Source organism: Macaca fascicularis, chromosome 6 (genome assembly GCF_037993035.2).
Source record: "Macaca fascicularis isolate 582-1 chromosome 6, T2T-MFA8v1.1".
Lineage (NCBI taxonomy): Eukaryota > Metazoa > Chordata > Mammalia > Primates > Cercopithecidae > Macaca > Macaca fascicularis.
This window is the reverse complement of record NC_088380.1, coordinates 29990628-30017538: the sequence shown is the minus strand read 5'-3', so window position 1 is coordinate 30017538 and position 26911 is coordinate 29990628.

The following is a 26911-nucleotide window of genomic DNA, read 5'->3' as shown; positions in this document are numbered from 1 at the left end:
GTATAATAAGCATAACACTTTCCATTGGTAAATACTAATCTTTTTGCCACCATTATGACTTCCTGCTACTTGGAGAAATGCCTTGGGGAGCTGGATCATCAGATCATTGTTTCTGAATCTAGCTCTTGAATTCTATTGATTTGCAAATAAAGGACAATTCACAAGCATCACTCCTTATTACACTTTGGAAAAATAATAGTAGGCCTTTAGATGGAGTACACTGTATGATAATATCTTTTACCAACAAGAATAAAAGAAGTGTTCCCTATTTTAACCACAACTTTTAATATTTATTGTGTATTACGCCTCAACCTTTAGAAGAAGGAACTTTTTGTTTATTTATATAATAAATAAGAGGAGAGCAAAATCTATTTTTTTTTTGCTTTTTGTTTAATGTAAACCTAGAGTTATATAAATATTAATTTTCCAGACTTTAATGATTATATATTTTGTTTTGAGTAATTTTAAATATTTGCATCTTTTCAATTATTTTTAGTGACATACTGAGTTAGAAGTGTTTGGACTACGTTTCAACAAATTAGATGACCTATGGAAAGATAAATAATGATAAAAAGAGCATATATAAGTATAATAGAAAATGTACAAAAATAGAATATTAAATTTATAAAATAATGCTAAAATTGAAAATTTTCTTTCTTTTTTTTTTTCTTTTGGAGACAGAGTCTCGTTCTTTCACCCAGACTGGAGTGCAGTGGCGTGATCTCAGCTCACTGCAACCTCCACCTCCTGGGTTCAAGCAATTCTCCAGTCTCAGCCTCCCGAGTAGCTAGGATTACAGGTGTAAGCCACCATGCCTGGCTAACATGTTGGCCAAACTGGTCCCCAATTCCTGACTTCAAGTGATCCAGCTACCTTGGCCTCCTAAAACGCTGGGGTTACAGGGATAAACCACTGTGCCTGGCCAAAAAATTTTAATATTTTTTAAAACTCATGTTAAGAGGAAAAATTATCTGAATAATTTAATTTGGCATACGGTAAAGAAGTAGAAAATTTGTATGGACATTTAGCTACAGAGAAATTTAATCAGTAACTTTTGATTTTTTTTTCCATAATATATAACTCTCTCAGATTACTTTACAATAGATTTTTTACTAGACATTCATGGAAAGATAAGTCCAATCTCACACATATTGTTGCAGAGATTTGAAGAAACAAATAAAAAAAGTTAAGCTTCTCAACAACGAAAAAGGATAAAAACAAAATCAGTAGAGATAATGCAAGTATATATTTTAAAATATAATGTAATACTATGAAAGGAACTATTTGTTTTCTCCAGGAATTATTCTAGATGAATTCAACAACAGGATATGATTTTTACACATTAACAGATTAAAGAAAGGAAACTGTATGGTGGTGAAAAAAAAACAAGGTCGAACATTTATACATCATTTCATGATTCAAGTCTTATTAAATTAGGAAAAAGGAGAAACATTTTAGCCATATATTGAGAATCCACAAAAATATTACAAATAAGATGTCATATACTAGAAAAAATATTATTTACCCTATATCAAACATAGGTTAACGGTTATTATTGGAAAAACAAAACTTTATTCAAAATATTTAAAAGGCTTGTAAAATTTATAGAAATATTGTTTTGTAGGCAAGGAGACTAAATGTGGCAAATACAACTATACTCTCAAAACTGATCTGTATATTTAATCTAATTGAAATTACAATCCAAACAGAAATATGCTCATGCATATATAGTCATCTAATGTATGACAATTTCCACATTCTTGGGAATAAGTAGACTAATAAATAAATGGGATTGGGAAAATCATGATCATTATGTGAAAAAAAAAAGTGCATAGCTGGGCTTGGTGGCTTATGCCTGTAATCCCAACACTTTGGGAGGATGGATTGCCTGAGGTCAGGAGTTCAAGACCAGCCTGGCCAACATAGTGAAACCCCGTCTCCACTAAAAATACAAATATTAGCCAGGTGTGGTGGCACATGTCTATAATCCCAGCTACTCAGGAGGCTGAGGCAGGAGAATCTCTTGAACCCGGGAGGCAGAGGTTGCAGTGAACTGAGATTGTCCCACTCCAATCCAGCCTGGGCGACAGATACTCTGTCTCAAAAAAAAAAAAAAAAAAAAAAAAAAAGGAAAGAAAGAAAAGTGCATAATTCTCTCACACTATGAACAATACTTGGTCTTAGATGTATGTACATTGACATAACTGTGAAAGGCAAATCTACATTTTTTAGAAGATGACATAAGATAATGACTTTATGGCCTTGGATAGGAAATAATTTTTTAAACAAGAATCACAAGTTATGAAAAGGAAGAAAATAATAGTTTAATTCAGTACATTTAAGAACTTCTGTTCATCTACAGGCAGCATGAATAATAAGACGAAGTAGAAGATGATGTTTTCCACAAATGAAACTCACAAAAGTATCCAGAGAACATATGCGATACATGAGTGAGTGTGTGTGTGTGTGTACGTGTGTGTCAGTAACAAGAAGACCACTACCAGGATTTTAAAATACGTATGTGAACAGGGATTTCACAAAAGATGAAACATGAATAATGAAGGAATGTTAGAAAGCAGAGAAATGTGTATCAAAACTAGTCATCAACTTGGTAAACATTTCAAGGCTGGACAAAATCGACTACTGGAAAAGATAATGGTGCAAGAGAAACTTTCATTAACTGCTTAGTAACTGCTTGTCTTACTGCAAATTGATGCAGCCACTTAGAAAATAATTTGACTTTACTCAATCCTACTGAAATATGCATATTTTATGACTCAGCATTCTCATTACTTGGTATTCACCCCATAGACAATCTTGTCCATGTGCTTCAGTAGACAAGAACTCAGAAGTTTCCTAGCAGCACTGTCCATAATAGCAAAATAATGGAAATCACCCAAATCTCCATCAACAGTGGAACAGACTGCAGCTGCATTCATCTAATTGGACGGATCTCAAAAGTAAAAAGTTGACTAGAATAGCAAGCCCCAAAAGAATATATAATAAATGTATGTATATAAATTGAAAATACAGGGCTGGGCAAGATGGTTCACACCTGTAATCCCAGCATTTTTGGAGGCCAAGGTGGGCGGATCACCTGAGGTCAGGAGTTCAAGACCAGCCTGACCAATATGATGAAACTCTGTCTCTACTAAAAATACAAAAATTAGTAGGGCATGGCAGCATGCGCCTGTAATCCCAGCTACTCGGGAGACTGAAACAAGAGAATCGCTTGAACCTGGGAGGAGGAGTTTGCAGTGACACAAGATCACACCACTGCACTCTATCCTGGGTGACAGAATGAGACTCTGTCTCAAAACAAACAAACAAACAAACAAAAAAGAAACAAAAAGGAAAAGAAAATACAGGCAAAACTACATAACACACATATACAGTTTTATATAGTTTTAATATATGTATACTTTAAAATATGGATGGTAAAACCCTAAAGAAAAGAGATTTAACATCACTTAATTCAGAATAATTGTTTACTATTGGGTGAATGAAGCCCATTAGGGACAAAAAAGGACTTCTAAGATATTAAGCTGATATGCGAATATATTGTTTGCTTTATTATTATTTAATTGTACATCTAAGTTATATGTAGCAGTGGTATATCTGTTTCCTAATTTTTTAAAATGCCAAGCAAATTCGGCATTATTATTGTATTAGATGCACACACACTGGAGATATGGTAGCCCATTTAAATGGCAGAGAGTCTAGAATTAAGGAAATGCAGTGCTGAATAGTTATTGCACTATTTTCACGCTTCGTGACCTGGGCATTTTTAAAACGGAGATCAGAATACCCATTTGGTAGGGGTGCTGTGAGAACTAAATGAAATAATGAATGCACAATGCTGACAGAATGCTTGGCACACAGATGCTCGAATGGAAAATCAGCATGAAGAAAATGAACTCTCTTTCGCTGACAGCAATTTCCACAGGATTGTGTGTGTGTTCACTGTGGCAACTACATGGTAGGAGGAATTGTCAAATTGTGAGTGATAAATGCAATGGAGTACCAATTTCCAATAAATAACATTGTAAGAAAGCAGAGTTTCATCCTACTCAGGCATGCGTACACAAAGGGAGAGGGGAGGCTTGTGATAGAACTTGCTCTCTTCCCACTGAGACTCTTTCACCCTTAGATGATCTGTCATTGTATGCAGAACACAGTGGCAGATTTATCCCCACAATTCAGGTTGCTCAGTAATGGTTCAGGTGAAAGCATTTCAGTAATGCCATAAAGTGGGAACTCATAAATGACGGAGTCTATTATTGGGTGACAAGCTCCAGCCCAGTGACTTTGTTTGTGACTTTGTATAGACTCTGCAGAAATGCTTACACTGTTAAGAGCTTCAGGAGGAAAAAAAAAATGCAGTGAGAATACAGGTCAGCACATTTTGCCACCTAATACTATTTAAAAACACCTCATGTGGACTAGAGTAAGTCTAAAGTGTTTAAAATAACTGGCATGGGTGCAGAGCAATTACATACAGTGATGGAACCTCTAAGTGTGGAAAGACCTGGGTGTGTTTTATGGTTTCCCTAATTTTATCAAATTCACTGTTCTTTCCATATTCTGAATAAAGCCACTGAATTTTCATTTGGCTTTTATTTATACTATATTTTAAAAATAGTCATTGATTGTGTGCATCTCTATGAATACATGACTGGCCAAAAGAAAAATATGTGTCAATAACAAATACAGGGGACCAATATTCCTTTTAGATATTGAGGTGGGAGAGAAAAAATGAAGACAGCATTTTGGCTCATATAATTGTGCCTCTTGCTATAGAACCTTTAGGACTGAATCACAATAGGACCTGGTTACCCCATAATTTCCTATATTTTGATTTTTTTTCTCTCTTTTAATACAAAAGGAACAATGATGCTGGTTTCTATCCAATTATTAATATTTACAGGGACATTAGAATCTTCAGAAACACGTATACTTCAACTCTGTTCCTGTTAATATTCCATAGGATTTATTTGTGATGTTAATATGAAATGATACGGATAATATTTGTTTCACATTTTCTGCAATATGCAGGCAAGGGGCTGCACACTAGAACTGAACTGCCACAAAAACATTTAAGATACAATGTTGCATTTTTGCCACAAATACACGATTATTTTAGTTTTTCTATCAAATGTTAATTAGTTTAGATAAAAGCAGAATTCAGAACCATGCATCAAAATATTGATGAATCATTAACAATCTGCCTAAATAACCCAGAAATAGTGCCTCACAATATAAGGGTGTTTCCATGTACATTTTTATATGTGTTGAATCATATTTAAATGATTAAAAGCATAAAATATGATGGCATAAAAAAACTCAAAAAAACTATTTGTGGAAGATTTTGAAGGAAATAGGTAAAGATAAATTATTGCTGTCTCACATTTGTCATATTTGGATCTAAGCTTTTGAGTATATAACAAGATACAGAGATTTTGAGTTAGATATCTTAGTAAGTTAAAAATCCTAAAACTAAATTCAAATTGAAAATGATAAAAATAATAAATGTTTTGTATAGTTTCATATCTAGTGAAGAAATTGAATATGTTATTAAATAACTTTCCACAGGAAAACCTAATGCATTTATCTAGTGAATTATATAAAATATTCAGTGAAAAAAGTATGTGAATATTACACAGCTCTACCAAGATCAGAAAAAAAGAAGAAATGCCTGATAACTACAGGTTAATCCCTCTCTAAATCATGTGTGCATAATTCCTAAATATAATATTTTGAGCAATATATGTGAATAATAATGCACCATAAACACATTGGACTTAGTTCATAAATGGAAGAGCCCTTTGCAACTCAAAACATTATCAACATAACTTTATCATAGTGATTTAGTCAGAAAAAAAAAATATGTGAACAGAAAATTAAAAACCAATAAAAGCATTATATACATTTATTTTTCATTTCTATTAAAAAATACACATTACAGAAGAGAATTTCAATATCCTGAAAAGAATATTTGAAAGATCCAGCTAAAAAATTATACTAACATAAAAAAATTTTTAAAAAGCTTTGTCTCTGAACCAAGGCAACAGGAAGGTCCTATTGTGATTCAGCCCTAAAAGTTCTATAGCAAGAGGCACAATTATATGAGTCAAAATGCTGTATTAATTTTTCTCTCCCACCTCAATGATTAAAAGGAATATTGGTCACCTGTACTTGTTATTGACAAATATTTTTCTTTTGGCCAGTCATTTATTCATAGAGATGCACACTATCAATGACCATTTTAAAAAATAATATAAATAAAAGTCGAATGAAAATTCAGTGGCTTTATTCGAAATAAGGAAAGAACAGTTAATTTGGCAACAGGAAGCCTGTTTCTATTATCTCAACTAGACTTAATTTTAGAACTTATGGACAGTAAAATAAGGCAAAAATTGAAGTGAAAAATAAAAATAATATTTATTCATATAATTTATACTACAATTTATGTAATCTATATCATTTTAATTACAAAATATGCTTATCAAATATTTCCTTATAAGGCTGAGGTGCAAAAAATTAATTGAATGTGTATATACCATAAACCGTTAGAGAAAAATGGTATTAGCAGTGCATTGAGGAAAACCAACTATATGAATACTAAATGTAAACATATTCTGCACTAAAGACTATAAAGCTTATTACTATACATTTGAAAAGACCAAATAAATCAAGGGCAGTATTATTTCCCTGAAATCAATGATTCAATATTGTTAAGTATTAAATGTGCTAAGATTGTTCGAAACATTCAGTACAATCAGAAATAAAATGACTCGGGTTATTTTTGTGGATATTGTCAAATATATCTTAAAACATAAACGGCAAACAAAGCAAAGGCAGTAACTTAAAAGAAATAAGAATTTGGGTGATTGTTCTAAAGGCTGTCACATGTATTGGAAAATAAATCAGGAAGACTTATTTTGAACTGAGGATAAGCAAGTAAAGCAATAGAACAGATTAGAATTTGACTAATCTGACTAATCTGATTAGAAACAGACACATAAGTATATGAATATTTGATATTTGAAGGTACAGCCAAGCTGGTCTGTGAAATAAATAGTGCTGTGTCAATTACTCAAACATGCACACATACATAATTTTTGTATATATATTATAGGAGTGTGTATCAAACAGAATAGTTAAGATATATATGTGTACATAATAATTAAGAGTGTGTAAAAATTTAAGCCAGTAACTGGAAAATAATATTTGTAAAATATATAACAAAAAATTATAGTCAGAAAAATATATACATTTCTGCAAATAAATAAGCAAAGACAGAGAATTCCACAAACAATGGGCCAAGTGCTTGATGAAGCGCTTCCGTAAGAAGCGTATCTACATTGGCAATCAATGTACGAGAAGATTTCCATTAATCATGAAGAAATGCAAGTAATAGTTACCATGGGGAAAAAATCAAAAGGAGAAAACACCACACACCTACCAGTTTGTTGAAGTAAATAGGACTGATTGTAGTTCATTTACTGCTGATGGAGGTAGAATGTGACAGGTAAAAATAAAAATTTGACATTATCTATTGTAAATACCCAGCACTAGAGTTCCACTCAACTGTATGTAGTAAACGTAAATGCATACTTGTGTTCATCAAGGACAGAAAAATGCATATAGCAGCATTATTTACATTTGCTTTAAAACCGGAAACAAGCCAAAGGCCCATCAATTATATAATGAAAAAATCAATTGTGATATATTTATAAACAGGGAACTATAAATCAATGTAAATGAGTGAACTGTTGCTACAAGCAACATCCTCAATGACTCTCATCAATATAAGTTTGAGCTGTGGTATAGAAGACGTGCTCATGTACACTAACACATACGCGCACATACACTCACACACAAGTACATAAACCCGCAATCTCACTTCTCCATCATCATATATTAACTACAACCAAAACACACACACACACATACACACACACACTCTGTTCTATGCTGTTAGCATAAGGATAAGTCAGGAGAAGGACAGGCATTTTGAAGTACTGTTTCATGACCTGTGTCAGAGTTATTTAAGCGTCCAAGTTTCACTATGTAAAAATTAATTGAACTCTACACTTATAATGTGTGTATTTTATACATATGCCACATCTTTAGTTAAAAATATGTTTAAATAATGGCATATGGAAGAATTATACACTCTTCATGGGTACTTCTTTCAATTTAGAATGATTTTATAAATTCCCAATAGATAAAGATATAGATTACCAAGAATATGTGCACACTTGGAAGGCAATGTCGTTAGGACAGACTGTATCTTGGAATATCTGTGGTTTGTCTAATGGAGTTTGTGTGAAATCTTTTTCACACGGACAAGCCACTCAGATAGTCTTTAAAATTCAATTTGAGCTGGAAATTTCCAAAGCAAATCTTAAAATATGAAATTGTCATTTGATGTTAATAATATATTTATCTTACTATGTTAATAATATAAGATTACAAACATGCATGAAAGTGCATTAAATGACAGCACCGTTCATGCAGATTTATCAGGTATCAGTATTTTATAATAGCTATCATAAATGTCTTTTTTATTCAGAAATAAAAATAGAAGATACCAAAGCCTTGTGCCACAATCCTTCTCTTTGTTTCTACAAAAATTTAAAAAATTATATATATAAATACATATACATATATATATAATATATATCAGTGTTCTAAAATGGGTATTATCTTCCTTTGCTAACTCAGCATTCATTTCTGGAGTTGTTCACTTTGATTTATGTATCTCTCATTATTCTGTTGTATAATAAATCATAGTGTATTAATATATTCCCTTACTAATGAACAGTAAGTTTATTTTCACTTTTTAAATCTAGAGCTATGTGTCACGTATACAACTTCAAAAATCATCAGATACCTAAGAAAAGTGATGGGTAATGCTGGGAAAGGAGAAAAATTCTTTGATCTTTTAAAATATCAAATAATATAGTTATATATATATATATATATATATATACACATATGTATATATGTCACCTAAATTGTAGATATCAGAAATCAGAATTCTGTGATATGAATAGTTAGTATATTTTAATCATGATAAATTATACTTCCTTCTACCTTGTGATAATGGATTTTAAGATCGATGCTGTTAAACTCTATATTTACCCTTTAATTCATATCTTGCTTATTTTACATGTATCTGAGAATACATTGGGCCTACTAAATCTTTACTATCATTCACAATCTTATGTTTTAAGATAATTTTTCAATAAAATAAAAATTCTTCATTGCACCTAGAAAGGAGCAGGGTTTTAAAAGCTATCAATGATTACTCTAATATCTAATATAATAATATAGTATAGTAAAAATTAAAATACTTGAATGAAAAATGTAAAATTAATAGTTTTGCTTTCATTGTTTTTATTCCAGTGTCTATTTTAGGGTGTTTTTACTCTAATTGTGTTTTTATTCAAAACCAAATGAGGTTTAGATAATTCCATTGATACATTACATATGAAATTTCTCGTTAAATTGGAGATAGCATATTTTACTTAAAAATCCAAATTATAAAATCAAGAGGGATTTTAAGTTAAGTCTAACATTTTTGTTTCAATTTTGTTTTTATTTAAAGGCCTGCTATAATTCTGTGAGAGAACTATAAAAGTCTACTCAGAAACATTATCATGTAAAATGGACAGAGAAGGACAATGAGATATTTAATTTACCACGGCAAAGCCATTGCTGTGAAGAATGGATAATATATGTCAATGGTAATATATGAAGAAATAACACAGGTGAATAGCAGAGGCAATAAATCTGTTTTTACCACAGGACTTGTCTTATACTTTTCTCTTAGTAATAAATAAAACAGTTTTCGACCACATGGAGCTAGCTTGAAATCCTCTTGTTTATAGCAGTACATATTGGTTATGATTCAAAAAATATAGCCCATTTCCAAAAACCTGCAACAAAGAGATACTTTCTCAGGCGAGTGTTTAGATCATTATTCGTTACAAAGTGTCAGTTCTGTCTTTATTGATCCTCATTATGGTAAGAAAGTATCTGATCTTGTCTCCATTCTATTAAAACAACATTGTAGAGATTAGCACTGAGTCTTTCCAGCCATATGCATCCGTTCATTTCCCTCTCCAGCTTGAATGTTTCTGTGTGTTATAAAATAAGAAAACAAAAATGACACGATAATCTATTTTGTCTGGGTTTGCTCTTTATTAGTAGAAATTGAGAAATGAGGAGTTGGAGGAAGAAATTGCTTCTGATCTATTTTAGATACAGGTGAAACTCTCTCTCCCTCGCCATCCTGCCCAGTCTTTCTCTGTCTCCCTCCCTGACCCCATTCTTGTTTCTTCCCCTTACAAATAATTAACTGCTCAGGTCATGTTGAACCAAAACATAGCGTTTGTAGCCCCTGTGTGCTTACTTTAAGTGTATGTTACTGGAAAATGTGGAATGAGCACTTTCCATTCATTCTCCTGAGAAGCACAATGATACTATACCCCAAATGCTTTTCTTTATTATTTTAATTTTTATCCTCTTTATTTACATTTCTAACATCAGTTAACGGGGTCTTGTAGTTTTCTGCTATTCGTAAAATCTCCTTGCTCAAAACTCAGATGCAAGATATTATTTTTACTACAATAAATACATTGACAACAATGCTATTGTATCTGGTTTATTTCAAAGTCAAGTTCTAATATAGGTAAACAAATATACTAATAAAGAAATCATGCTGTTCTGATGAAATGTATAATCTAGGAGAAATAAAGATAAACATTTTTAAAAATAATTCTATTTCATTAAGCAAAAATATGACTCAGAAGAATAATGTATATTAGCATTCGTTTAGTATTGTTCAATTAAATTCTGATATATATATATAAAGTGAATTATTACTAATATCTAACTTAGTTTAAAGAATTAGTGACTATGCACACTTGGATCTCTATATGTAATGTACTCTCAGCATCTTCACAAACACAGTCAATTTTAATATGAAAGTAAAACTTATTTTACTGAACGATGATTACTCCTTCTATATTCATATTCCTAAACACATACAGTTTCTTAATGTAATTAAGTTTTTAACTAAAAAAAGGGAAATGCATTATTGAGGCGATAGGATTACTGGGTAGCTATAAACACATCCACTGCACAGCTGACATTTATCTTCTACAATGAGCAATGACAATTTTCATTTTTAATCATCAGTATGGACTAATCCTGATGATTTTTTTTAACATTTTAAAATAGGGCTGCATATAACTTAAAATTAATATATACACGTGTACTTATATAATATTCTTATTTATTAATGGAATTCCTACATAGCTCATATTGACATTAGATTTAAATGAAATTCTACAAGGGTTTTCTATAGGTAAGTCATACACTGGATTTCCATATTACCTACGATTATTAAAGTATTTGTTTCTGTTTTTAAGACTTCAATGCAATTGTGTTGGTCATTTATTTTCTGTGTTTTTATTTTGAAATTGTTCTTTGATGCATTGTCCTATTAAATCTTTAAGGTATGTTACCAAAATAATATTTTTAATGAAATTTAGCCTACTGCTTTCCAGGTGAACTCTTGTTTAAAGTATTAAATCACCAGAAATTACTTATATTCAGAAAATGAACTAAAAAAATATGACATGTTCAAGAAAATCGAACTAAAGATACATGGTGTTTGCAGCATATACAACTCCATATCCTTCTCAAATAGTAAAGAGAATAGTGAATAGAATAGGTAGTAAGCAGAGTAGGAATTGTGGGATATAGAACTCTCAGTCACTCAATCGACTTTATTTTTTAGTAATACAAGATTTGAATTATTCAAGCTGAAGCCATTAAATATTCATAGTGCTTCATATTATAAAGTTATTGATTAATGTCTTTGGTAAAGAACACTATTATTTCTGATTACATCAAGGTCATCCTGAGGAACAGGACCAAGGCACAAAGTTTTACATATGAAATATGAGAACTTAATACATAATTCATATTTAACAGATAATATAAAGGTTAACCCCTTGGAGAATCTGAAGCTAATACCCGTGTTCTTCTGACAATTCTTTATACTGGCAATTTGGAAAATGCCAGTGTTTTATTACTACCTATTCTTGTATTAGGACATGAATTAATACATACCTGCCTCACTATTCCTGTGGGCAAAAAAAGACTTTGAATTATGTGCCAGAGAGAGATTTTACAAAATTAAATGAAGCAAAATACTTTTCCTCTGTATACTCATTAGAAATATGCTGAGTAGTTCCGTTCAGTTCCTTTCACTTTCTGATAAACTATAATCAGTTCAACAACATAACAGATATCTGTTAAACTTTTAATGTCCACTGTTTAGAATGAATATGATATTTGGGACCAATTCATATTTTGGAATAATGTGCATGCTAAGCATAAGTGAAGAATTTAAACATTACCTTGATTTAGAACTGGACTCTGGGTTTTAAAAAGTTGAAAAACTGAATTCCAACAAATTTAAATAGCTTGTTTAGGGTTTCCACGGGCAATATGGATTGGTACAATGGAAGGAGAATTCCTTTCATCTAAACGTGGGCTTTATTCTGGCTCTGCCATATATTTTCATTTCACACAAATGTAACTTAAACTGCAAGTGTCATGATTTTTCACACATTTGCAAATGAAAACAATGTTGATTATATAGGATTTGTTGAGAAAATGCAATTATGCCAAGTACAAGTATTTGGCATATTATCTCACTTTACAAATATTAGCAATTATTTTTGTGGAAGGAATAAATCTAACATGCTGACTTTCAGAATTTCTCTTATTTTTCTTTCAACTTTATTGCCATATAACATTTAAGTCAATAAATCCGACAATTAGACTGTGAGTAATTTTCTCCCAAATCCATATCTTGTTTTCTTTATCCATAGCAGCATTTTAAAACAACAGAAGGGAACTCTAATTACAGTAGGTTGGGAGCCATTTTCTCCCTTTGGTCATATTTTCATTGAAATCCCTATATTGTTTAATATTAGGACTTAGTTTGAATATCAAATCAACAAGGTTGCTCAATACAAATATCATGGAATCATTTTTCTGTCATGTCACAGAACTTATTAACCGTATATTCAAAATACAGCTCAATTCTGATCATTTTTGCTACTTTCACCGCTAGCATCCTGGTGCTAACCACCATCATTTTATTGCCTAGTTTATTGAAATGGCCAGCAAACAGGTGTTTCTGATTCTGCATAAGGCACCCTTCAGTACAACCTCAAAAGAGCAACTTATATAATCCCTTTAAAACATATATCAGGTTATTACCTTTTTCTGTATTAAACTCTGATCTCTCATTCATTGTAAAAGTCAGGATTTGCACAATGCTTTATAGGTGCTGCACGACATGGAGCCCCCAATTCTTCTATGGACTTCCCTCTTTCCACTATGTAATTTTCTCATTCAGCTTCACGTGCAGTAGTTTCTTCGTTATTACTAAACATGCAACAGATATGGTTTGTTCTATATCTTCCTCATGTCTTTGGTCAGATGCCATCATCTTAGTGAGGTTTTCCATAGCCACTCTATTCAAATTCCAAACAATCTGTCCCCTTAGACATACTCCATTCTTAATTTTTTGCCATTGCACTTACTGCAGTCTAACACACTCTACATGTTACATTTTTACTTATTGTTTATTGTATAGTCCCTAGAATATTAGTTCCCTGAGGACAGAGATTTCTATAAGCTTTTTCAAAGATGTATCCCCAAAGCCTAGAACGCTACATGGCAACAAATACTTGCTATAGATAATGAATTAGAAGTGGGTACATTCACACGTCAGAGAGACAGTGTAGTATATATAATGATTTTTTTAAAGCATTAACTTTAGAGTCATAGATATTAGGATTTGTATCCTGTCTTCACCATTTCCAATTATGCTACCCTCAACAAGTTGTTTCATCCCTCCATTCCTCAGTTTCCCCATAACTCATATATTGGAAAAATGGTCTACCTCAGAACTCTTCCAAGAGCAATATTGAGACAATGTGTCAACAATGTTTAGCACATTGCTGGATATTAATACATTATTTCTATTCAATGTAAGAAATTTTATAGACTTTCGCTAGAAATAGTGAGGATGGAATAGAAATGAAGATCATAAAACATGATGGAAATAAATGTTGGAAAATGTGGATGGTATGCTTAGCACACTCTCTAACCTAAGGAGTGAAATCTTTGTCATATGACTTTATTTTTCTTCTGGAAACTAGCAGAATTTAGTAATACAGTTTTCTTGACCTGAGGATTTGCCCTTACCACAAAATTATTTTGGAACTTGAGTATACACAATAGCTTTTTACCATGTGTTTTATCTTCTAGCAGTTCCTCCCCAATTTATTATGGACAGCAGCCAAACTAATTTGTTAAGAGCAAACAAAACAAAACAGAAAAACAGCTATTACCTCATTCTACCGTCAAAGCATCTACATTTTCAATGCAATCAAAATTAAATGCAATCGAAATTAAATGCACAATTCTATTTTTGATGACTTTGGTCCCTGCTTGTCTGCTGTATTAGGCCGTTCTTGTATTGCTATGAAGAAATATCTGAGACTGGATATTATAAAAATGTGTAATTGACTCACAATTCTGCAGGCTGTCCAGGAAGCACAGTAGCATCTGCTTCTGCAGAGGCCTCAGGGAGATTTACTCATGACAGAAGGCAAAGCAGGAGCAGGCACCTCACATGGTGAAAGCAGGAGAAAGAGACAGAGAGAGTGTTGGGGTAGGTGCACTCTCCTAGAGACAGCACTAGGCAACAAAGGATTCCATCCCGTGATCCAAACACTTCCCACCCGGCCCCACCTTCAGCACTGGGGATCATGTTTCCACATGAGATTTGAGTGGGACATCCAAACTATATCATCTGCCTCCCTCATCCAGTACCAGGTGAGGTGAGACAAATCCCAATGACCCAAGTTTACCTATATAACAAACCTGCACGTATACTCCTGAATTTAAAATAAAAGCTAACAAAAGGCCAGGCGCAGTGTCTCATGCCTGTAATCCCAGCACTTTGGGAGGCTGAGACGGTTGGATCACCTGAGGTCAGGAGTTCAAGATCAGCCTGACCTACTGAATATAAAAAATTAGCTAGATGTGGTGGCGTGTGCCTGTAATCTCAACTCCTCTGGATGCCAAGGCAGGAGAATAGCTTGAAGCCAGAAGGTGGAGGTTGCAGTGAGCCGAGATTGTGCCACTGCACTCCAGCCTGGGCAAAAAGAGCGAAGCTCCGTCTCAAACAAACAAACAAACAAAAGTTAACAAAAAGGACAGCTCTAGTTCTAAAGCACCAATGTAGAAGTGACCAAAATACTCTCAGAAGCACTGGGAAACATCGAGGGAATGGCTCAAACATCAGAGCTAAGGCCTAATTTCCCAACACTCATTATTTCTGTGGTATTCTGCATATTAGAGACATATAGATTCCTCACCTAATCATTGTTTTTTATTTTATTTTAATACATATAAAAGTCACAGTAACAACAACAACAACAAAAAATCCTCATATATCAGCGGCTCAGCTGGAAATAAAAGTCTCAATCAATTGGAAGCCTCTGTGAACTTGTATCAAATTCCTTTCTCTCTTCATAGAGGAAATAATGACTCCTAAAATGTAGTAATAAACAAATAGCTCTAATTGTTTAAAATTTAAGTACATGTACAAGTCTCCACAGACACAATTTAATCATGATTGTATATTTTTAGTAGTTAAAAATGTGTCTATCATCAGGGCACGGTGGCTCATGCCTGTAATCCCAGCACTTTGGGAGGCCAAAGCAGGCGGATCATCTGAAGTCAGGAGTTCGAGACCACCCTGGCCAACATGGTGAAATCCTGTCTCTACTAAAAAAAAACAAAAGTTAGCCAGGTGTGGCGGAGGGCGCCTGTAATCCGAGCTACTCAGGAGGCTGAGGCGGGAGAATTGCTTGAACCTGGGAGGTGGAGGTTGCAGTGAGCAAAGATCACGTCACTGCACTCCAGCCTGGTGACAGCAAAAACTCAACTAAAAAACAACAAAAAAAGTGTCTATCTACCTTCTGCTTTATTTTTTTATAAGACATTGATGATGTCCATCTTTGTTGATGCATATAAGTCTTATCAATTATTTTAAATGCTGTTTAGCATTGTACTATAGAAAAATATCAAAACATAGCTCCCTTTTCTTCATTATATTGCCATTTAGTTTTTTTCTCACCTTTTGCTATTTCAACAAAAAGTTGCTATGAATGTATGTGTGTCTGTGTGTATATATGTATATATATATAAATGTGTGTGTGTATATATATAAATGTATATATATACACATATATATGTCAGAGTTTCTCTAGGATATAAACCCAATAACAAAATTTAAAAATCATAGAGTATATTGGATCTTACATCACTGCAAATCCTCTCAGCATTACCTCTTGTTCCAGTAAGAGCCTTGATTATCATTTTTATGCAGACTTTGGTCAGCTTCATAAAGATGGAAGTGATACTACGTGACTTCAGACTAGAGCAAGACTTCACTTTCTGCTGTGGGATTTCTCAGACCATGTTGTGTGGATTGTTGTAGGTATTTTGCTTGGTACTGATAAATGCACTGTCTAGACACATTGAGAAGTTAGCAACCATGGGGCTATGCTTAAAAAATGGAATTCCTAGAGCCAATGGATACATATTTCCCCCGTTGTTTCCCTTCATTGAATGGTCATATAATATTCCACCGCCTAACGTAATAATGTGTTCTAGGTTTTACTCTCTCTCCCTATAGCACCCGTCCTGTTTCTTATTCTTATGCCACAATATGCTTCCAAATTACACACACAGTCTCTTCTTTAGGTGTTGGGGGTTGGGAGTTATTACAAGATGACATGGTGTATGCATTTATTTCTTTGTCTATATTGATTGTACTGATTTACAGTCTCACCAGCAGTTCATAATCCTTCCTTGCAGCTAAGATATGGGCACAAGACTAAAATTTATATCTTTAGCTGATATCTCATTCCTGAAAACTCATCAAATTTGCAACTGCTTTGAATGTCAAATAGGCATCTCAACTTTTGTAAGTAAAACAGAATTCTTGATCTGTATCCTGCCAATCCTGCTTCTATCCCAGTAATTTTTCATTCAGTAATTTGAGCCATTATTAATCTATTTTCTAAAGCTTCAAAACATGGAGTCATTACCGGCTGTTTTATATACACCATTCCAAGCCATTAGAAAGTCAATTTCATTTCACCTGAAAATGTATTGCAAATCTGACAATTATCTCTTACATGAACTACTAAAATAGCTTCTCAGCAGCATCTGTGTGCTGCCATTATCCATCCTTCCTCCAATCTCTTCCCCACCAGGCAATGGAGGTCACCTATTGCAATATAATCCATTTCACATTAGTTTCATTTTTCTAGCTGAAAATATCAAAAGTATTTCATTTACTTGCCTAATAAAAGCTAAAGATATAATCTGGCTCAGAACTATAGACTGGCTTCTCCACCTACCGCTATCCTTTGCCTTGATTACTCTGTTCTATATCATCATCTTGCATACTCTTAGCACACGACTTTTATACTCAGTGCTCCATCTGTTATAAACATACTGATAAATGATATTTCTTATTTAGCAGTGATTTCCTTATCAAGTAATCAATATTTTGGTATCATATAACTTCATTGGATTATTAGTAATGATTGCTAACCTGCTATCATACAACACACATTTAATTTATTTTCTCATTGTTTATTGTCTAAACTGCTAGGTAGAATAAGAGCACTTTATCTATTCTTATCACAAATGTAGGACAATAGCTAGCACAAGGTTAAGAACTTACATGGTATTCAATTAATTGTTGTTTGACAATTGATTAAAAACTCTAGAACCTTGGGTTCCATTCTTATCATGGCAATAAAGAATGCTAGGGATGCCAGCTGAATAGCAAGTTTAACCAAGTTGTCCTGTATGGGGAGCCACAGTTACTTGAAATGTCTGACAATTCACAGTCCCAGTGATGATGTGGAATATCACCCTGTTAATCAATGCAAACAATTTATTTAATAGTCATAGTGCTAAAGCTGTGCATGCCCTCCAAATGAGCAATTGCACTCTTAGTTATGTATTTATATGACTATGTATATAGGTATAGTCATGATAAAACTATTATATAATTTTTTTGGGAAAAGCATAACTGTTAAAAATGAAATTGGTAAAAAGACTACTCAATACATCAATAAAAATGAATTAGCTATGCAGAAACATAGAAGAATTTCAAAAATGAAATGTTGAGAAAGAAAATTTTCACTGTTTTCAAGTCTAATAATAAACAGAACTAAATGGTATTTCTACAGAAACAAATTAGAAAATAAAATTATAAAAAATGCAAGAAAAAATTATCACAAAAGTCGGGATAGGAGTTACATTAAGAGATGCCATGGTCTTATACAAAGAAAACCCTAAAGACTCCAAAAGACTCCCAGACTTGACAAATGACTGCAGTAGAGTTTCAGAAAACAAAGTCAGTGTACAAAAGTCAGTAGTATTTCTATACACCAATAATATTCAAGCTGAGAACAAAACCAAGAACTCAATCTCATTTACAATAGCCACACACACACACATACACACACACACACACACACACAGCTGAGAAATACATTTAACCAAGGAGGTAAAGTATTTCTACGATAAAAATTACAAAACAGGGATGGAAGAAACCTGAAATAAGATAAACTAATGGAAAAACATCCCATGTTCATGAATTTTAAAAAATCATGAAAATGACCATAGTGTCCAAACCAGTCTAAAGATTCAATGCAATTTCTAGCAAACTACCAATGTAATTTTTCACAGAATTAGAAAACAACAATCCCAAAGGTGATATGAAATCCTAAAATTTAAAAAATGACCTGGATAGCCAAAGCAATCCTAAGCAAAAAGAACAAAACTGGAGTCAGCACATCACTCCACTTCAAATTATACTACAAACCTATAGTAACAAGAACAGCATTGTACTAATACAAAAACAGATACATAGTTTAAGAAAATTAAATAGAGAACCAAGAATTAAAGCCACATACCTACAACCAACTGATCTTCAACAAAATATGTACAAATAATCAATGTGAAAAGGATACCTTTTTCAATAAATTGTACTAGGAAAATTGGATATCCATGTACACAATAAAACTGGATTCCTATATCTCACCATATATAAAAATTAACTCAAGATTGACTAAATTCTTAAATGTAAAAACTGAATCTATAAAATTCCTAGAAGAAAACCTAGAAAAACTTTGCTGAATATCAGCCTTGACAAAGAATTTATGACTAAGTCCTCAGAAGCAAATGAAACAAAAATAATAATACACAAATGGGACCTAAGTAAACTAAAAATCTCTGCACAACAAAAGAAATAATCAACAGAGTAAACAGACAACCTGCACAACAGGAGAAAATATTCACAAATTATGCATCTAACAAAGTATTAATATCCAGAATCTACATGGAACTCAACTCAAAATAAATAAACAAATACACACATTATATCATTACAAAGTAGGCAAAGGACATAAATAGACTTTCATCAAAAGAAGACATGCAAGTTGCCCACAAACATTAAAAAATACTCAAGATCACTGATGATCATAGAAATGTAAATCAGTATTGAACTATGTATTAGTCTGTTCCCATGCTGCTATGAAGAAATACCTGAGACTGGGTAATTTATAAGGAAAACAGGTTTAATGGACTACCAGTTCCTTAGGGCTGGGGAACATTCAGGAACTTACAATCATGATGGAAGGGGAAGCAATCATGTCCTTCTTCACATGGCAGCAGGAAGGAGAAGAATGAGAGCAGAGTAAAGGTGAAATCCCCTTATAAAATCATGAGATCTCGTGAGAACTCATTCACTATCACGAGAACAGCATGAAGGGTAACCACTTTCATGATTCAATTACCTCCCACCAGGTCCCTCCCACGACACATGGGGATTATGAGAACTACAATTCAAAATGAGATTTGGGTGGGGACACAGCCAAACCACATCAAAATGATTTGTTTGATATGGTCTTCCCTATCTTCTCTCATTTAGGGTAACATTATTTCCTTGAATCAATAGGGTATCCCTGTAGACTTTGAGTTCATCTTGACGTCTTTGAAACATGGATTATCAATTTGCAAATGTCATTTGTTGAATTATGGAGCTATATTCCTTGAAATGCTTTTAAGAATGATGTTTTCATTAAAATAAAAGAGGGACTTGAATCCTAATATTTAGGAAGATTTCTCAACATCATCAAATACAATTATGAATTGTTAGGGATACTATTGTGGTAGTTTGGATTTTTATTGTGGTTTAACTTTTAGAAAGCACAAAATATTCATAAATCTACATTTTAATATTTTATAATTCAAATGAATTTTAAGTAATTATTTTGATAGTCTATAAATAAAAATGTCACCTATACTATATAAGGATTCACTCACTTTTCTCTACATTCTCATCAATACCTGATGTGTTGTGACTTTTAAAATAGCCATTTTGACTAGTGTAAGGTGGCATTTCACTGTGGTTTTAATTTTTATTTCTCTGATGATGCAATTGAGCATTATTTCATATGTTTGCTGTCCACTTGTATGTCTTCTTTTGAGAAATGTCTGTTTATGTACTATGTCCATTTTTTAATGGGATTATTTATTTTGTTGTTGTTGTTGAGTTCTTTGAATTTCTTGTCAATTCTCGATATTAGTACTTAGTTGGATGCATAGTTTGCAAATATTTTCTCACATTCTTCAGGTTATCTGTTTTCTCAGTATTTTCTTTTGTTGTGCAGAAGCTTTTTTGTTTAATTAAGTCTCATTTGTCTACTTTTGTTTTTGTTAAATTTGATTTTGAGGCCTTAGTCACAAATTTTTTGCCAAGGTCAATGTCTAGAAGAGTTTTTCCAGCCTTTCTATGAGTATTTTTATAGCTTCAGGTATTATATTTATGTCTTTAATTCATCCTGAGTTAATTTTGTTGATGGAATGAAGTAGTGGCCCAGTTTTATTACTCTGCATGTGGCTTTCCAATTTTCCCTGCACTATTTATTGAAGAGAATATCCTTTTCCCAGTGTATGATTTTTTCAACTTTGTCAAATATCCATTGACTGTAGGTAGGCCTCTTTACAAATATCGACTAATAAAGTGACAAAGTGCCTTTGTATTTTGGGTATATACTCAAAAGAAAAAATATCATTATACCAAAAAAGGTGTTTGCACTCATATATTTATAGCAGCAATATTCACAATACCAAATATATTGAATCAATATGTGTCCATCAACAGATAACTGGATAAAGAAAATGTGATATATATATATATATGTATATATATATATATGTACACATACATGCACAATGAATACTACACAGCTGTAAAAAATAAAATTATTTCACTTGCAGCAATATGGAAGGATAATTTTACACTTTATGTCTTTGTCTGTTTTGTGCTGCTGTAACAACATACCTAAGACTGGGTAATTTATAAAAAATAGAAAATTATTTTCTGATAGTTCTCTGGGCAGGGTAGTGAACGATCAAGATACCAGCATATAATGAAGGCCTTCTGTTGAACCCTCAGATACCATTAATTTAAAGGGCAAGAGAAAGTCAGAACTCTATTTGAGAGGGCTGTTGTAATGTTACAGCATGATGCTTTTTGTAAAATATAGTTTTGAGTGTTTTTAATGAAAAATGTGAATATCAAAATCTCTGCCGTTTGTGTCATGTTATAATAATTAAGTATAAAACTGCGTTATTCAGAATACATATCAATAAACATTAATATTAAAAAGTTCTAAAAATCTATGATTTTCCTTTGCATACATTGCTTCAATTGATCATAACAACCAGTGTCAGGTATTTCTACTGTTATCACTAGAAATCAAAGAAAACTAACATATTGGTTGGTTTAAAAAATTGTAAAAATTGTAAGCATACATATAAATATTAACTTGGAAGTCATCTTGCAAGTATTAGAATCAAATTTCATTTTCAAATCATGATGAATCTAACATGATACCTAAGTTTGTATATCGAAAAATGTGTATACATAGGCACACACTTTTAATTTAGATTTTTCTCATTCTGAGTGATAAAGCAGCAAAATGTAAAAAGATTACACTATAATTATGTTTAAAACCTTACTTGTACTTTGAAATAAATTACAGGTTGAGTCATGATAACAGGACAAAATATACTTAGCTGCTGAATATAAACAAAATATACAGAAGCATAAATCTTGCAAGCACAAAAGTGTTAAAAACAGCAAGATCTAGAGGCTCAAGTACAAGAGAGATATATTATACCAAGAGCAGTAATCTCAAAAATTTATATCCCAAATGTGCAGACTTGATCTTATTTTCAGTCAGTGTGTTCTGTATGGAAGATGAACATGCTCCTGACAATGCAGTGTGATTTAGAAAACTATATCCTGCACAGAGGGATATAAAATGTGATTATATACTGCACTTCTGTGCAAAATTTTAAACAGAATTTAATCAATCACTTTGAAACCTAGATATATTTGTGGAACAATGACATCACTTTGAAATTATGTGTAGTTTGTAAATGCACAAAATTAATAATGTCTTTTTTGTAAATGGATTACTTTGGAAAGAAACCCATAAGAACTACATTATCAGAAGAAACATTCTTTGAAAATGTGTGTGCTACAAGGCAATTTGCCATTTCATTTTAATGGAATGTTCCATGCTGGAAATGTCTAACTGCTCAGAAGTGGAATAGGAGTGTAAATTTATTATCTGAGAAAAGAAAATTAATTGACACAGGCCAAAAATGTAATGGAATTAGACCCATGTGCCTTAGTGAGAAAGTAGGAACTCTATCTGGGCTCTATGGAGTGATAAAATTATAAGAAAAAGAAATGAAATATGTCATTTTTGCACAAAGCTCAGGATTTCTCAAAGGAATATTATATAAAATAATGAAATCTTCTTTATCTCCAAGACAGTCCAGTCTTAGAACACAATGGAACATGCCATTTGAAATGAAAAACAAATTTTGTTTTTGTTTTGTTTGGTGCTATTTTAAGTGTTTAACATTCATAAAGAGAATTAACACTTAATGAGATAAAGTTTTAAAAAATCTAGAGATTAGGACAAGGTAAAAAAAATCATTCAGTCTTGAAAATCTGTTATTTAATAGGTCATGTTTTAAGAACTGGGAATACAGATACTATGTGTATTTTAAATAGAAAATTTGAAATGTACAATAAATCATTTTTAAATATAGTCACTCTGCTATAAAGTCAATCTCTGTAACTCAGTCTTTGTGTCTAACTGAAACTGTACCCTGTGAACAACATCTCCCCATTCCCTATCCCTTGCCTCCAGCATTGAGTAACTAGCATTCTACTCTCTACTTTTATTGGTTTGCCTTTCTTAGATTGCTGAAAAGTCTATTTTCAATGTTCTCACCACAAAAAGCTAAATATGCAACATAAGAGATGTGTTAAGCAGCTTGATTTAATCATTCCACAATATAAATATATGAAAACATCACACTGTACCCCTCAAAACAATTATTATTTATTTAAAACATTTAAAAAAGAAAAAAACGAGACAGATATCAGGAAAGTAATTTTATATATAAGCTAGATAATTTTCTATAGCTGCATATGCTGTGAAATAATTTCTGTTTGAAAAGGCAGGAAAAAGTATATGGGAAAACCATAGTGCAGTAATAAATTTGTCATGTTTAGTAAACAAAATATAGTTCAATGTGACTGAAGCATAGTAAGAGTCAGAAGAATGTGGTGCACATTGTAGTATAGAGGAGTGTCTTAGTTTGGACTGCTATACAAAATACCATAGATTGAGTGGCTTATAAATGACAAAAAAAAAAATATGTCTTAACTGTTCTAGGGGTTGGAAGTCCAAAGTCAGGGTTCCAGAATGTTCTGGTTTTGAGGAGGTCCCTTTTGCAGGTTGCAGACTGTTGGGTTTTTGCATAAGCACATGGGGAAAGAAGTGAGAGCTCTCTTAGGTCTCTTTTGTAAGAAAACTAAGCCTATTCAAGAGACCTCTACTATCATGAACTAATTACCTCCTGAAGGCCCCACATACTAATACCACTACATTGACACTTAAGATTTCAATATATAAATTTCGAGGGTATGCTTTAAAAATTCAGTTCATAACTTTCTGCCGTAGGTTCCCCAAAATTCATGTCTTCACATGCAAAATGCGGTCATTCCATTCCAACAAATCCACAAGTCTTAACTCATTCCAGCGTCAAGTCCAGTCTAAAGTCCAAGGTCTTATTTAAATATGATCTAAATCAGATGTAGATGAGATTCAAGGTGCAGCTCATTCCCACAAAATTTCTCTTCATCTATGAACCCGTGGAATCAAACAATATGAACTTTCAAAATACAATGGTGAGACAGGCTTAGGATAAACATTCCCATTCCAAAAGGAAGCAACATTAGAAAAAAAATAGATAAACGAATGCTGGGTCTCAAGTAAATCTAAAACCTAACAGGGCAAACTCCAGCAAACCCTAAGGCTCAAGAAGCATCTTCTTTGGCTTGATGACTTACCTTCCAGACTGTCCCCAACAGCTCAGTGAGGCACTGCTCGCTGCTGACTTTTTGCATTGGTCCCACTCATGGCACAGTTTTTCGTCAGGGCTGAGGTCACTCACCCAGGGCTTCCCTGGGTGGCCCTCCCCCACAGCTCCTCTGAGCAGCATTTCAGTCCTTTGAAATCAAAATGGAGGCAACCTTGGCCCACCATCCCATACCCTCCAGATTTCTGGTAAAAGTAGCAGCTGTAATGGTTTCCAAATACCCTTTGGGCTCCCTCCTCCTTAATTTTGAAGAATAGAATAGCAAACAGCCACAACTGAATAGCTCTATGGTCTAGGCCTGTAGGGCTTAAGCATTCTGAATGTCTTCCTTAATTTCGTCCCATGATCTCTGTTTCCTTTAGTCTCCACTGGCAGTGTTTCTCTTGGTATAATCCCATTTCAATTCATGGTTTATGTTGAGATGTTTGATTGAGCCTGTGGTTCACACCCATACTAATCAAATCAGGGTCCGAAACACTCTTGGTGTTCTCGTCAGAACACACTTTCTCACTTTTTTGCAATATGGACAGGCTGAGAATTTCCCAAATCTTAAAGTCTGGTTACTTTTTCCTTAACAATTCCATCTTCAAACCTTTTTCTTTTTCTACATTTGACTCTACGGATTCAGAAGGAACCAAGTTGATTCTTCTACATGTTGCTGAGAAATCTGCTGGGTTAAATATCCAATTTCACTGCACACAAGTTCCATCTTCCGCGAAACACAAGAACATGAGTACAATTCAAAGAAGTTTGTTTCCACTTTTTAACGCGGATTGCTTTTGCTCCATTTTCCAAGAACATATTCATTTGCGTTTGAGACTCTAACAGAATGACCTTTACTGTCCATATTTTATCAATATTGTGTTCATGATTATTTAGTTATTCTCTGAGAAGACAGCGTTTTCGTCTACATTTCTTTCCTCTTTTCTTTCTGAGCCCTCACAAGAATTGGATTTTAAATTTCTTTCACAGTAATCTAGCATTTTGCATAAAAAACTCATCAATCTCTACCAATTACTGAGCCTAAAACCATTTTCAGTTTGTTTTAGGTATTTGTAACATCTCTCCCACTTCTTATAATCAATTTCCGTCTTCAGCAGTTCAGGCTGCTTTGATAAAGTTCCATAACCTCAGTGGCTTTTAAATAACAGAATGCACATCTCACAGTTCTGGAGGCTGGAAGTCCAACAGCAGAGTGCCAGCATAATTGGGTTCTGGTGAGAGAGCTCTCTTGGGTTTCAGACTGCTGGTTTCTCAATGCAGCTTCACATAGTGGACAGAAAGAGCTCTCAAGAGTCATTTTTAAGGGCACCAATCTAATTTATGAAGCCTCCACCATAATAATCTAATTACTTCCCAAAGTTCTTTATAAATATGTAGTTTATAGGTCCTATTACCATGACACTGAAGGTTAAGTTTTCATCATATGAATTTTGAGGGGACATGACATTCAGTCGCAACAAAAAATACTCAATGGTTTTTAATTACAATATTAATTATGTAAGTACAGAATAACTTTTAGCTCTAAACATTATCCATGATGTGATAAATTAAATTACTAGTTTAAAAAATTGAATCTATAATTTATCTTGCCTCTATAATTATTATAAGAACTTGTAAACTTTTAACTTGTTTTCTTTAATTTGACCATTTCTGAAATTGTATCTCCAAGTATTGATATATACACTTCCCAGTGCATATAAAAGTTATGCATATTTAGAGTAATAAATCACGTGTTATCATGTTTTTATATCAGGGTAGGAAGCAGGAAGTTGAAGAACAAAGTGTCCTTTTCAACAACTTCAGTCTACATACCTTTCTATAGAACTATAACATGTCACCAGCCACAAGGGGCAAGGAGAATGGGCATTGTAGTTATTTGGCAGGACACATTGCTCTTTCAAACAAAAATGGCATTCAGAAACAAGAAAGTAGGGAAGAGAGGTATTGGTTGGACAACTTGCATTGTTGTCCCTTCTTTCTTAGACTTCAAAATGTTTGGTTTCAGAACTCTTTATAGGGTTACCCCTCTGAGTAATTTTATCTATCCATTAAATCTCCCAAGTCCAGGGCCCTATGCTCTTCTCAATTGGTATGACAGCAACTTCTACAGAGATGTCAATGCAGTACAAATGCTTGTTTTAAAGTGGTTGTTTTACTCCCACTTCTAACATTCTAAATATTGTTTTAATCCAATATTCTAATTCAGAATATTGAGAATAAACTACTCCTACATGAAATCCTT